This window comes from Centropristis striata, chromosome 20 (assembly GCF_030273125.1).
Source record: "Centropristis striata isolate RG_2023a ecotype Rhode Island chromosome 20, C.striata_1.0, whole genome shotgun sequence".
NCBI lineage: Eukaryota > Metazoa > Chordata > Actinopteri > Perciformes > Serranidae > Centropristis > Centropristis striata.
The window spans coordinates 24884732-24900751 of NC_081536.1; the positions used below are offsets into that span (position 1 = coordinate 24884732).

General features: G+C 36.5%; 1 long non-coding RNA gene across 1 annotated transcript; it reads right to left on the reverse strand.

Annotated features, from left to right (window-relative positions):
* Positions 1–52: 52 nt before the first annotated feature.
* On the reverse strand, positions 53–13216 carry LOC131993699 (uncharacterized). The gene is made up of 3 exons (XR_009396343.1): positions 13070–13216; positions 976–1059; positions 53–503 (listed from the first exon to the last, which is right to left on the reverse strand). It is a non-coding gene; the product is annotated as an uncharacterized LOC131993699 (long non-coding RNA).
* Between the last annotated feature and the right edge of the window lie 2804 nt (positions 13217–16020).

Here is a 16020-nt window from a genome sequence, read left to right on the forward strand (position 1 = left end):
GTATTATCAGGCCATGTCTGTGTCCACTGTGATGGGAAAAAAAAACAAACCCATACCTTGTAGACTGGAGAAGGAGCTGTGGGTGCGTTATCCATCATCCACAGCCGGCTGGTTGACGAAGGTCTTTGAGGTACCCCATGGTCAGAAGTGGTTGGGCTAAGTGGGGCAGGATCTGCAAGGTCGAGACTTGTCCAACGCACTTTCTGAGCGGCATCTTGGAAGCAGTGGTCTTCCTCGTCTCACTTGGTCCTGCAATATACAATAGCCTGTACAACAATAACTCACAAAATAACTCAATTGTAACAATAATATGCAACTGTAAGTGATCTGAACTAAATTAATTTGCTAACTTAACTGTCCGAAGACCAGCATAAAAAGCTAAACTATACAAACTAAAGACTCTGCTATAAACCTAATCTACTTCTAACCTAACCTAAATATAAATGTGCAAAAAATATGAAAAGTTAGCTTAGTCTGTCTTGAAGATGCTGGACACAGGAAACCTGGAAAAGTCAGAAAATGCAGTGACTTCTATACTATATATTGAGGACCACATGCTGAAAAATCTGCATAATGTGAAATACAACAAACAACAACATGGTGATGGCTTCTCAGGTTTTAGCCTACAAAATAAATAAATGCAACATGTTAGTGAGACAGCAATACTTAATTGGATGAGAGTTTGACCAAGCGTCAATTAATGAATGAAAATTATTGTAACAAATTTTTTTTTACTAGTTACTAGTTTTTGTAGTAATAATCTATCCCCCCCCCCCCCCCCCCCATTCTCTGATTTAAAAATAAATAAATACATGAATAATACTAATAATATTGATTATCCCAAATACACCGTTCCTTCAGAAATTTTTGTATATCACTATACATGACATCACAGAACAGTGGTTGAAAGTTCTTTATGAATAATAATTTCAGTGTTTCTCAACATTACAAAAGCATTTTTTTTAAATTGGTTACCTGAAAAGGTGAAGACAAACAACTGAATGCTGAAGGTCAACGAAGAACTGGATACTCAAGTCTCTTAGGTGAAGTAGTGTTTATCTAGAACAGGATGACAACCGTGAGCATTGCAGCAATGTAACAATATTGTGTTATTAATGTTTGAAATAACTGAATTAATGTATCTATTATTCATAAAAATCAGTATGAAGCTGAATATAATCATTTGAATTAAATACACACATAGCACCTCTAGACACATAGCAAAATTTTCAGCATATATGCCCCTCTAATGATTATGATGATGCTCCATTATCCATGATTGTCCCCTCTGATAATTTAAATTTTAACTTTCTTCATACATTTTTACGTGTTTTATACATTTTTATAGCACCCATGGTCCTCAGGGGTCAAAAAGGACCTCATGACATTAGACTGGTTTTAGGAAATGTAGAAAAAAATATTACCAACTTTTTTTTCACTTTTTAAGGTAACTCATGACCAAAAAAATTATATTTAATTTTCTTTTTTTTTCATTATTTTTGGTCAATATTATTATTATTATTATTATATATAAATATACAAATATCAAAAAATAAGTTTCACTAAAAGTTGACATGACCTTCTCTGTGCATTCCAATCCTCCAATTTCTCTCTTGAAATGAGGCCTTATTTTGAATATTTGACTAAAATTGACCAATAATAAAGAAAAAATTATGAAAATTATATATCAATCTATACATTTTTGGGGCATGAGTTGCCTTAAATGATAAAATTATTATTACTTTTTTTAAGTTGGCAATATTTTTTTTCTACATGTCCTAAAAACAGTCTTGTGTCATGGGATCCTTTTTGACCCCTGAGGACCATGGGTATATAGTCGACCACAGAAGGCCACAGAAGGCTTAAAAAAAAATAATACATCATTTATGAGAGTAGTTTATGTTAATAACAGTCTTTGACAAACACTCATCAGTAAATAAATGGTCAAGCTGTAAATCTGTGAGGTGAAAAACAGGATTAAAGCTTGCAAAGAAGATGAATATGAATGGATAAGTTGATAATTCTATTGACACCACAGCTCGGTAACACCATGGTAATAGTTAGGTAATAATCTGATAATAGTGGAGAATACTTTCAAAAGCTTTCAGTGTAATAGTACCCAAATGCACCCTATACTAAATTAAAGCCATTAATGGGTATGACTCTGGTATTACAAATACACCTCATTACATAATAACCTCTATTATCAAAATAATACTGCAGTATTAATATCAGAAGAAAAAAGGATTAAAGCCTACAACGAAAATGCTTCACAGCACCACTTGAGGACACACACACAAACACACACACACACATACATGAATGAATCCAAAGCTGTTTAAGCCTACATTTTCAACTTCCAATAAATCTCTCTCTCTCTCTCTCTCTCTCTCACACACACACACACACACACACACACACACAGAGTACATCAATATTAGTCACAGGAGCACATACTTCAGGTACCAGTTGACATGAAAAATTGGAAAAAAGAAATGGTAATAGTTTGGAGTAACATTGACATTGACACAATGTAAATCTTAAATGGTGAAGTAAACTACCAGTTCATCATTACAGTAAATTTTGACTGACTCCTGACTCCATGGTTAAATGTATATCCCCATGATTATCTTTTCTTTTTAACCTCTCATTACCAAGTGACATGAGTTTCAGTTTAATATTATCCAAATACACCGAATGTTCAAATTTAGCCATTGATGAGTATGACATTGGTATTACTATTACACCTTCTTACATAAGAATACCAAAACATCCTCACAGTTAAAAATAAATTCGTCAGGCCAACATTGTACACAAACCCTACATTAAAAATGGCATTTAGACAACGTTAATCAAGGAAAATAGCATAAGCTAGCAATTTTTAGCATTATTATATTATTATGAGGATAATGTCACCTTCCCATATAGACACAAGACAAAACACAGCAATCATAAAACTGTTGTGGCCTAGATTATCAACCCACAATGCATTATAGGCTGTCTGTCACTGCGGTCAAGTGAGCCGTCATTCGCTTCTCCGGAGTCAAGCCAGCAGTCCCTATATAATGTAGTGCGCCCGTATTGTGACATTTACGGTAAATTCACTGAAACTGCTCCAAGAGAGCTGACATGAAGTATAAACACTTTATTGTCATTCTTTATCACCTTTTTTTCAGTATAAAACTCTTACCAGCAGAGAGGAGATGAAGTATTAACGTTACATCAACAGTTACATGTACAGTAAAATATTACATTATATTTTTAAAAAATCATAAAATGTTAACTGTCTGTTTCCAGTCACTAATTTCACTGCAGGTTCATTCTATGGCACCTAAGGTATATTATCACAAAATTACAGCACTTTTCACTGTGGAAATTCATGATAAAATGCATTTGAATATTTACTGTACATTAACAATTTTACATTAAAAATTCATAAAAATTAAACTATCTGTTTCCAGTGACTAATTTCACTGCAGGTCCATTCTACAGGACTGCAGGTATATCCTCACACATTTACAGGATTTTTCACTGTGGAAATTCATAATAAAATGCATTTGAATATTTACTGTACATTAAACATTTTACATTGCATTTTTAAAAATTCATAAAAATTAAACTATCTGTTTCCAGTCACTACTTTCACTGCAGGTTCATTCTATGGCACCTAAGGTATATTATCACAAAATTACAGCACTTTTCACTGTGGAAATTCATAATAAAATGCATTTGAATATTTACTGTACATTAAACATTTTACATTGCATTTTTAAAAATTCATAAAAATTAAACCTTCTGTTTCCAGTCACTAATTTCACTGCAGGTTTATTCTACGGCACCTAAGGTATATTATCACAAAATTACAGCCGTTTTCACTGTGGAAATTCATAATAAAATGCATTTGAATATTTACTGTACATTAAACATTTTACATTGCATTTTTAAAAATTCATAAAAATTAAACCTTCTGTTTCCAGTCACTACTTTCACTGCAGGTTCATTCTATGGCACCTAAGGTATATTATCACAAAATTACAGCACTTTTCACTGTGGAAATTCATAATAAAATGCATTTGAATATTTACTGTACATTAAAATATTACATTGTAATTTTTAAAAATTCATAAAAATTAAACCTTCTGTTTCCAGTCACTAATTTCACTGCAGGTCCATTCTACAGGACTGCAGGTATATCCTCACACATTTACAGGATTTTTCACTGTGGAAATTCATAATAAAATGCATTTGAATATTTACTGTACATTAAACATTTTACATTGCATTTTTAAAAATTCATAAAAATTAAACTATCTGTTTCCAGTCACTACTTTCACTGCAGGTTCATTCTATGGCACCTAAGGTATATTATCACAAAATTACAGCACTTTTCACTGTGGAAATTCATAATAAAATGCATTTGAATATTTACAGTACAATAATATATTACATTGTATTTAAAAAATAATTAAAATCAAACTGTCTGTTTCCAGTCACTAATTCCACTGCAGGTTCATTCTACAGGACTTAAGTTATATTCTCACAAATTTACAGGAATTTTCACTGTGGAAATTCATAATAAAATGCATTTGAATATTTACTGTACAGTATTATATAATAATAATATAGTAATATTGAAGTGCATTTTATTCTGAATTTCCACAGTGAAAAGTCGTGTAAATGTGTGAGGATATACCTGAAGTCCTATAGAATGAACCTGCAGTGAAATTAGTGACTGGAAACAGACAGTTTGATTTTAATTAATTTTTTTATGTAAAATTTTCAATGTACAGTAAATGTTCAAATGCATTTTATTATGAATTTACACAGTGAAAAGTCCTGTAAATGTGTGAGTATATAGCTGAAGTCCTGTAGAATGAACCTGCAGTGAAATTAGTGACTGGAAACAGATAGTATCATTTTTATGAATTTTTAATGTAATATTTTTAATGTACAGTAAATATTGAAGTGGATTTTATTATGAATTTCCACAGTGAAAAGTGCTGTAATTTTGTGATAATATACCTTAGGTGCCATAGAATGAACCTGCAGTGAAATTAGTGACTGGAAACAGGAGGTTTAATTTTTATGAAATTTTAAAAATTACAATGTAATATTTTAATGTACAGTAATTATTCAAATGCATTTTATTATGAATTTCCACAGTGAAAAGTCCTGTAAATGTGTGAGGATATACCTGAAGTCCTGTAGAATGGACCTGCAGTGAAATTAGTCACTGGAAACAGACAGTTTAATTTTAATTATTTTTTTTATGTAAAAATTTTAATGTACAGTAAATATTGAAGTGGATTTTATTATGAATTTCCACAGTGAAAAGTGCTGTAATTTTGTGATAATATACCGTAGGTGCCATAGAATGAACCTGCAGTGAAATTAGTGACTGGAAACAGAAGGTTTAATTTTTATGAATTTTTAAAAATTACAATGTAATATTTTAATGTACAGTAAATATTCAAATGCATTTTATTATGAATTTCCACAGTGAAAAATCCTGTAAATGTGTGAGGATATACCTGCAGTCCTGTAGAATGGACCTGCAGTGAAATTAGTGACTGGAAACAGAAGTTTTAATTTTTATGAAGTTTTAAAAATTACAATGTAATATTTTAATGTACAGTAATTATTCAAATGCATTTTATTATGAATTTCCACAGTGAAAAGTCCTGTAAATGTGTGAGGATATACCTGAAGTCCTGTAGAATGGACCTGCAGTGAAATTAGTCACTGGAAACAGACAGTTTAATTTTAATTTTTTTTTTTATGTAAAAATTTTAATGTACAGTAAATATTGAAGTGCATTTTATTATGAATTTCTACAGTGGAAATTCCTGTAAATGTGTGATAATATACCTTAGGTGCCATAGAATGAACCTGCAGTGAAATTAGTGACTGGAAACAGATAGTTTAATTTTTATGAATTTTTAAAAATACAATGTAAAATTTTTAATGTACAGTAAGTATTCAAATGCATTTTATTATGAATTTCCACAGTAAAAAGTCCTGTTAATGTGCGAGGATATACCTGAAGTCCTGTAGAATGAATCTGCAGTGAAATTAGTGACTGGAAACAGAAGGTTTAATTTTTATGAATTTTAAAAAATGCAATGTAAAATGTTTAATGTACAGTAAATATTCAAATGCATTTTATTATGAATTTCCACAGTGAAAAATCCTGTAAATGTATGAGGATATACCTGCAGTCCTGTAGAATGGACCTGCAGTGAAAGTAGTGACTGGAAACAGATAGTTTAATTTTTATGAATTTTTAAAAATTACAATGTAAAATGTTTAATGTACAGTAAATATTCAAATGCATTTAATCATGAATTTCCACAGTGAAAAGTGCTGTAATTTTGTGATAATATACCTTAGGTGCCGTAGAATGAACCTGCAGTGAAAGTAGTGACTGGAAACAGATAGTTTAATTTTTATGAATTTTTAAAAATGCAATGTAAAATGTTTAATGTACAGTAAATATTCAAATGCATTTTATTATGAATTTCCACAGTGAAAAATCCTGTAAATGTGTGAGGATATACCTGCAGTCCTGTAGAATGGACCTGCAGTGAAATTAGTCACTGGAAACAGAAGGTTTAATTTTTATGAATTTTTAAAAATTACAATGTAATATTTTAATGTACAGTAAATATTCAAATGCATTTTATTATGAATTTCCACAGTGAAAAGTGCTGTAATTTTGTGATAATATACCTTAGGTGCCATAGAATGAACCTGCAGTGAAAGTAGTGACTGGAAACAGATAGTTTAATTTTTATGAATTTTTAAAAATGCAATGTAAAATGTTTAATGTACAGTAAATATTCAAATGCATTTTATTATGAATTTCCACAGTGAAAAGTGCTGTAATTTTGTGATAATATACCTTAGGTGCCATAGAATGAACCTGCAGTGAAATTAGTGACTGGAAACAGACAGTTTAAATTTTATGATTTTTTAAAAATATAATGTAATATTTTACTGTACATGTAACTGTTGATGTAACGTTAATACTTCATCTCCTCTCTGCTGGTAAGAGTTTTATACAGAAAAAAAGGTGATAAAGAATGACAATAAAGTGTTTATACTTCATGTCAGCTCTCTTGGAGCAGTTTCAGTGAATTTACCGTAAATGTCACAATACGGGCGCACTACATTATATAGGGACGGCTGGCTTGACTACGGAGAAGCGAATGACGGCTCACTTGACCTCAGTTGTCTGTCAGTGGCATCAAACCAGTAAAACTATGCAATGCATTCTAAGAATCAATAGTGTTTGCTAACACCAGACACATCTACTGTTATAACAACTGTTAGCATCATGGTAACTATAACATGGAGTAATTGTAAAGATATTCTGCCTCGACGGACCATTTATAAATTGCTTCGACATGATGCTAAAGCTAGCTCGCTAGAGAGCGCTAGCTCAGACCTAAGACCAGTAGCCGCGAATAAATTAGCAAAATAAAATGACAAACATCGTCCAAATGAAACTCAAATAACTTGCAACTACATATCACAAAATTTTCGACGGTAGTTTAAAAGTTCAAATATTTAAATGCTAATATTGTAAGGCACGATTACAAGGTAGTATGCTAGTAAAACACGTCTTCTTACCTCAGACGAAAAGCCAGAGAGGCAGAGTCCCGCCAGCGGACAGGATTTACATCAAGCCAAAACACAAGGAGCCAATCAGATTCTCCCTGTATCCAGGGATAACAGAGGGAACGATGGAGACTGGTGAGCCAAAGGGCCACTAGCTTGCCAAACTCAAAACTCTTCTGCTCTATGAAATCTTCCTCCAGAAAATGCTAAGTACAGACGCTGGAGTGTTTTTAATTTCACCGCCGTTATAACCGGAGCTCGACTGAGAGCACAACACTCACTACAGTACAGCGGCATCAATCCACCGCAGTGACAGACAGGCAGTGAGACAGGTCAAGTTAAGTCAGCAGGTATTAAGTCATCAACTATGTCCATACTCCAAAACAAACCGTATACACAAACACAATAATTGAAACGTAGCTGTCCGACTCTGTCCCTCTGTGAGCCTCTTATTAAACACACCTTTCACCTCAAACAGCAGCCCTCATAAATACCCTCACCACTCTGAGCCTAAACATGAACATATCTGCAGCTCAGGATTGGTCTGAAATGACTGTCAAAAATTAAAAAGTAACCACAATAATATTAGAAAAAACACCTGTCTTAAAACCCAAATAATTCCACATCAACATCATTTAATTCCTTGGCCAGAGGAGCTCATCACAGCTGATGCAAACCTCTAAAGAAATTATTATTTTTACTTATTATTTCTTACCGTGACTCCACGTTCTCCACGTCAGTCAGGTTATCCTAAATTCCGCGACCTCCCTCACCACATCTTGCAGGCTATATTCTTGTGAAGCGTGCAGTTTAGCATGCGCTATTCCTTTACTTGGCCTAACTGCTTCAAATGCGTCTCCATGTGTAGTGGCAGATTAAAAAAAAATAAAATAAAAAAAAGTCTTCGCGAACACGAACCAAAACAATGCACAATCACTTACTTTTGGAACAATATTTTACTCAACATAAGTATTGACAGTAGCTATCTTAAAAAAAAACACTTGAGGCTGACCTTAGATCACATGGGTTCCTTTGACCCTTGAACCCCGTGTTCCGTTAAGACCCGCCCGCTCCTGCCTCTGATTGGCTCTGACTCTGACAGCTCAACAACATGAACCAATAGTAGCGCCAGTATACCAAGTATATTATATTAATCAAAATGGCGAATTTTCAGTATTTGAGCCTAGTCCAGCTTTTGTATTTGAGATTCTATCATAATCAATTTCTATAACTATTACTAGCAACTTTTACATCACTTAGTAAAAAAACAAACAAAGTGAAGAGCAGAATACAAACCATTAATAAAACATTATACAGTACTTGATGCAAATGGAAAATGTTTTGAAAAAAAAAAATTGGATATAGGGATATAACCATAACTATGCTACACTATGTGCTGTATACAGTGCACAATTATGTTAATATGTTATACACTGTACATAAGTGAAGTCAGGTGGTTATTGCTCATATAGTAAGGTGCATGATTGTCCATAAATGTTAGAAGTAACTGCATATTGATACTTTTGATAGTCACAGAAGAATAATACCCTGGCTTCTTAAAAAATGTGACATTAATATCATTATGTTCAACATCCCTCAGAATGCCAATCAATTTCATGCAACATTTAGAAATCATCATAAGCATACTCAAATCCATGATATACCAGGGGGAAACAGCTCTGATGGAGTGGATGACAGGCTGGAATTACGATCCTTTTTTTTTTTTGCGATCCTTACTGTGTTTTACTCCCTAGCCCACCTCCCCTTCCCTCAAGTGGCCCTTGTCGCTTTAGTGGAGCAGCTAAGTGCTCATTTTTGCCAGAATCTTTCAGTTTATGATACAAGCGTGAAAATTGGCATGAACATTCTCCATGGGTCACTTAACAAGAAAATTGTCCGAGACATTTGAAATTTTAAGATGGCAGCCATTTTTCAAGATGGCCGACACCTAAGTGGAGCAGTTAAGTGATATAATGGTTTATTTGGTAATACAAGCATAAAAATTGGCATGAGCAGTCTCCGTTGGTCACTTGACAATGACCCACCCACAGTTATTTGAATTTCCAAAATGGCGGCCATTTTTCAAGGTGGCCGACACCTTAATGGAGCAGTTAAGTGATATAATAGTTTATTTGGTGATACAAGCATACAAATTGGCATGAGCAGTCTCTGTTGGTCACTTGACAATGACCCACCCACAGTTATTTGAATTTCCAAGATGGCGGCCATTTTTCAAGATGGCCGACACCTTAATGGAGCAGTTAAGTGAAATAATGGTTTATTTGGTGATACAAGCATACAAATTGGCATGAGCAGTATCTGTGGGTCACTTGACCATAACCCACTCACAGTTACTTGAAATTCAAAGATAGCGGCCGTTTTTCAAGATGGCCGACACCTTAGTGGAGCAATTAAATTATATAATGGTTTATTTGGTGATACAAGCATAAAAATTGGCATGAGCAGTCTCCATGGGTCACTTGACAATAAGTCACCCACAGTTACTTGGGTTGACAAAAAAACACTCCCAGCCACTTGAAATTTCTATTTTCAAGATGGCTGCCCCCTGGATCCTCAAAAGATCAATTTTCTCATAGAAATGTATTGGGTTTTAGATTATTCTGGAAAACAAGTTTTAACACATCGTAATACAGTTGTGTTGATTTGTTGATCATGGACAGATTAGACACGAGTGAGTATCTGCACTACCAGGGCACACTGGTGATATATGACTGCTGTTAAACTCAGAGTGGGGTTCAATGTCAGCCAATTGTAAAGTTAGTCAAAGAAGAGACGACAACTCTCTGAGTAGTTTTAGTTAACTGGGTGGTGTACAGATTGTACAGGGTAAAAATGGCATTGGATGAACGATTGGACTAAGTGTAGGGTTAAGGCATGAACTTAGTTGTATCCCATACATCAACGTGCTTATTAAAAGGTGGTAAAAGGCTAGACCCTCGGCCTCTGCCTTTGAATTTGCTGCAGACATTGCAGAAGCCATCATAACAGTTGAGAAAACAAACAGCAGGACACCAAGATCATACTGGTTATGATACCATTGCAAGAAATGTTCCATTATTTCATAAAATAAATGCTCTGCCTATCTTACGTAGTCCAACCCGACTAGATGAAGGTGATGGCATAGAAAGCACATTGACAAGAAACAGAGCAAAATATCATTCAAGCTGTAAACTTATGTTCAACAACACACAGCTGGAAAGGGCACAAAAAAGGCATCTACTGCTGCTAAAGACACTAAAGATACCAAAGATATCCATGTCAAGAGGTCAAGAAGATCCCAGACTTCTTATGAGGCTGGATATGTGTGGGGACAGGCATTGAAGAGAGACATCCACAAATGCCGAGCCCGTCCGACTGGGGATGGGTTAAACAGGACAAGGAGTAGAAAGTCTTCTGGACTCCACTTCCACCTATTGCGGAGAGTTGTTGGGAGTTGACAAAATGTGGATGCACCAAGGCTTGTACTGGAAAGTGTAAGTGCTACAGATATGGACTCAGTTGCCCCTGCTAGAACTTATTTGCTTGTTTCTTTTGCCAGTGTTATTCCTTGTTGTCCTTTGTGTTTTCAAGTGTAGGCCTATGGCTCGGCTTCCCCTCGCCACATCGGCGCATTATGTTCTATTTTGTCACCAGCCTATTACTGTGACATGTTCAGTTTTCACTTTGTAACAATGCTTTCATTCATGCTTTGCATTTTTAGTTTAGTTCCCTAGTATAGTTTCAGATACTGTTTGTCATGGTTCCTTGTCAGCCAGAGCTGCTGTTGCCTCTGGATCTGTCATTATTGCCATTTAGTATTAACCATTGCTCAATTATTATTTTGGAGCACTGTCCGTTCAGCACCACAACTTTGTTTCCCCACCCCTTAGTATTTATTTGGCATGTTTAATAGCAGTAGTAATGGTAAGTTATAAAAAAAGTCATTTAAAAAAGTATTTTAAAAAGCCCTCATTGTAAGGGAGCCTGTGTACCTCGGTGAACCTGGAGAGCTACGCCGGTGGGAGGGAACTCCTGTCAGGTTTTACCAAACTGGGCAGGTCGTGGGCAAGGAGTCAGACAAAGCACAGTCAAACAACCTCTCTTGAGGAACCCAATACATTTCTATGAGAAAATTCATAATTTAAAGGTCCACATGGCAGGCGGCAGTCATCCTGAAAAAAAAAATTGCCGCCTTGAAATTTCAAGTAGCTGTTGCTGGCTTATTGTCAAGTGACCCACAGATACTGCTCATGCCAGTTTTTATGCGTATATCACCCAATAAACCATTGTATCACTTAACTGCTCCACTAAGGTGTCGGCCATCTTGAAAAATGGCCGCTCTCTTGGAATTTCAAGTAACTGTGCGTTGCTTATTGTCAAGTGACCTACAGATACTGCTCATGCCAATTTTTATACTTGTATCACCAAATAAACCATTATATCATTCAATTGCTCCACTAAGGTGTCGGCCATCTTGAAAAATGGCCAAAATCTTGGAATTTCAAGTAACTGTGGGTGGGTTATTGTGAAGTGACCCACAGATACTGCTCATGCCAATTTTTATGCTTGTACCACCAATAGACCATTATATAATTTAATTGCGCCACTATGGTGTCGGCCATCTTGAAAAATGGCCGCCATCTTACAATTTCAAATGTCTCGGACAATTTTCTTGTTAAGTGACCCATGGAGACTGCTCATGCCAATTTTTTTGCTTGTAGCACCAAATAAACGATTATATCATTCAATTGCTCCACTAAGGTGTCGGCCATCTTGAAAAATGGCCGCCATCTTGGAATTTCAAGTAACTGTGGGTGGGTTATTGTCAAGTGACCAACAGAGACTGCTCATGCCAATTTGTATGCTTGTATCACCAAATAAACCATTACATCACTTAACTGCTCCACTTAGATGTCGGCCATCTTGAAAAATGGCCGCCATCTTAAAATTTTAAATGTCTCGGACAATTTTCTTGTCAAGTGACCCATGGAGAGTGTTCATGCCAATTTTCACGCTTGTATCATAAACTGAAAGATTATATCACTTAGCCGCTCCACTACTTGTCAGGCCGCCATTGTAAATAAGAATTTGTTCTTAATGACCTGCCTGGTTAAATAAAGGTGAATGAATGAATCCTGTTCTTCTTCCCCAAATGCCCCCTGGCCCAAAGGGTTAACTGCCTGGATGCAGTCAATCAAAAGAGACTGATAAAAATATGTATTGGTTAGATTTAGTTTTACGACATGTATTCATACATATCAACTCCAGAACTGCTAGTCATGCTGTCTCAAATGATTACATTCATAAAATAGTTGTGTGTAGTTGTGCAACAAGCTAATATAAGGTTAATTTATAGGGTGACAGTCCCTGGTGCTCTGTACGCTTATTTTACGCTGTTTTACGTTAAACCACCGGCGATTACTGACGTTAGTTAGCTTGATCTAGTTACCTGCTGTTGACAGGACGCTCCGGTGTCTCCGCTCGGACATCCTTCAGGGACAGCACGTCCTCTTCCCGGCACAGTACTCCAAATGTGCGAACATTTGTTACACATGCTTCACCACGCATGGTATGGTCCAGGTCAGCCTCCTGACAGCAGATAGACTCAGAACACACCGACACCAGGTGCTGCCGACCCGCTCCGCCCCCCAGACGAGCTCCGGCTCCACGTCATGAAACAAACGTTGTTGTTGTAGATCAGGGATTCCCAAAGTGTGGTGCGTGGACCCCTGGGGGTGCGTGAGCCGCTGCTAGGGGGTGCACGAGATGAAAAATATAATGGCGGTCTGATAATGACACAATTACATTTTTTCCCCCCACACAATAAAGACGTGTTATTAATTAATTAATAAATACAGGCTATTCAATTTTGTGTCATTTCTTGTTCATTTTTGCATCTATTTTGGTCATTTTTGCATCTATTTTTTGGTTGTTTGGTCATTTTTACATGTATTTTTGGTCAATTTGTGTCTATTTTGATAATTTTGTGTCATCTTTGGTCATTTTTGCATCTATTTTTGGTTGTTTTTGATCTTATAATGAAGCGTAGAAGAAGTTATCTTCTTGTTTTTGTATCATTTTTCCAACCTGTGTTATGATGACAGGGTTGTGTTCACTCCACGCTCATTTAAATTTGCTGCAATTTTTGTTCAACGCAGCTCAAAATATTATAACATTTTCCCAACTGATCTGCTGTCTGCCTCTGATCCTGAGCCTGTCATCATCCTCCACCTTTAATATGGTTATAAAAAATCTTATTGCATTTTGTTTTTTTGAAGGTATAAGGGATTGGGGGTGCGTCAACCCAGTTGGGACGTAGAAGGGGGTGCACGGCTAAAAAAGTTTGGGAACCGCTGTTGTAGATGATGCCGCCGCTACCAGCTGTCAGCAGTAAACTGAAAAGGCACCCACGTGGAGGGCTGGAAAATGACCAATCATAAGAGGCCTGGGGTCAGCCTTGGCCCCGCCCCCAATGTGTAAAAAGTCCTTGCTCCGCGCGAGCAGAGCTCCACCGCGAGCGAGCACGGAGGAGAATCTGCTTCACTCAGTTTCTGAATATGTGCGCGAATATCAAACAAGTGCGCGCGGCAGTTGAAATCTGCGCGCGTGACACGAAATAAATGCGCGTGCAGATGTGTTATCGCTGGCGCGACTTTTGACTCAAACATGACGCCATACTGCTCTAACTCAACAGACATGGCGTTTTTTCATAAAACATGAGAACTTATAACTTGACCATACATTGTCCTATCTGCCTCAAACTTGTCATGCATGATGATGGTTCATCACTGACCAGTTCTACATAACAATATTTCATAAAGCCCCGCCCCTTTTGATTAACCACGCCCCCTTCATTAACTAATGAACCGTTCGTCCTAGATACTTGTTTGAGGTGTCTGTGAACTCAGGACAGAGTCCCTGTTTAACTGCTGATTTAAGCCACGAGAATGATGGTCCAGAGGCAAGCACACAATCAAAATTTCTTTAGAAATTTTGTAGTTTTGTGTGCTTGCTTGCAAAAGCACACTAACTACTATTCACCGGCTCGACAAACGGTTTTCAAATTATTGGGCAAAAACACGTCAAAAAATCCCCCCAATGTAACCCTATGGAGACTCTAGAGTGGTGATGTCATCAAGCAGAGTGTAGAGGGAGAGAAAGAATTGTCAAAAAATAAATTTGAAAAATGCGCTCCAGGCCGCAAATTTCACTCTACAGAAATAATTTATACATAGAAACGTAGGAAAATTTGTCCTCTCACTCACAATCCTCTGGTAAAGCTGTCAGAGTTATAGTTTGGGCGTAAGACGCAGAGATGCACCACCAACACGCACAAACTGCCTCATTGGCTCACATATTAAAAACGCAGGAGGATTTTTGAAAGAAGGAGATGTAAGAGTTTTTTTAGATCGCTCTAACAAAGCTATTTTTTAATTTTTCTTAAAAAAAAATATATGTAGACGTTGAGGAAGAACTCAGGACGCTCAAAGTGAAGTCGGATCAATGATAGGTATTATGGTTTTGAATGCTTTCTGTTGGAGGCCAGAATTTTCAGTTTGTCGACCTCTGGCTGCTCAGTGTGGCGGAACTGTCAGTTAATTTCAGTTGATTGCTCTGCTCTGATTGGTCGACTCCACCTGGCCACCTGGTTGCTTGGCTACGCCCCCTGTTACTAACTAATGAACCGTTTGTCCTAGAAACTTGTATAAGGTGTCAGATTACTCGGCATAGAGTCCCTGTTTAACTGGTGATTGATAACCCTGCCCCTTTGATTAGCGGCACACCGTTTTCTAACTGATGAACCGTTTGTCCTAGAGACTTGTATGAGGTGTCAGTGTACTCAGCAGAAAGTCCCTGTTTGATCCCTGCCCCCTTTGATAAGCCACAAGAGTCACGGTCCAGAGGCAAGCACACAATCAAAATTTCTTTAGAAATTTTCTAGTTTTGTGTGCTTGCAAAAGCACACTAACTACTATTCACCGGGACTATTTTTATTATTCTTCCGTTTCTTCCGTGTCATTTTTCGGTCGACTACTCCTCCCAGAGTTTTGGTCGCACATACACAAAAAAGGTATCAAATCGACCGGCTTCCCCATGACAAGTGTGCTATGACTTTTATAAGGTTTTCGACAAACGGGTTTCAAATTATTGGGCAAAAACACGTCAAAAAATCCCCCCAATGTAACCCTATGGAGAGTCTAGAGTGGTGATGTCATCAAACAGAGTGTAGAGGGAGAGAATGAATTGTCAAAAAATAAATTTGAAAACTGCGCTCCAGGCCGCAAATTTCACTCTACAGAAATAATTTATACATAGAAACGTAGGAAAATTTGTCCTCTTACTCACAATCCTCTGGTAAAGCTGTCAGAGTTATAGTTTGGGCGCAGGACGCACAGATGC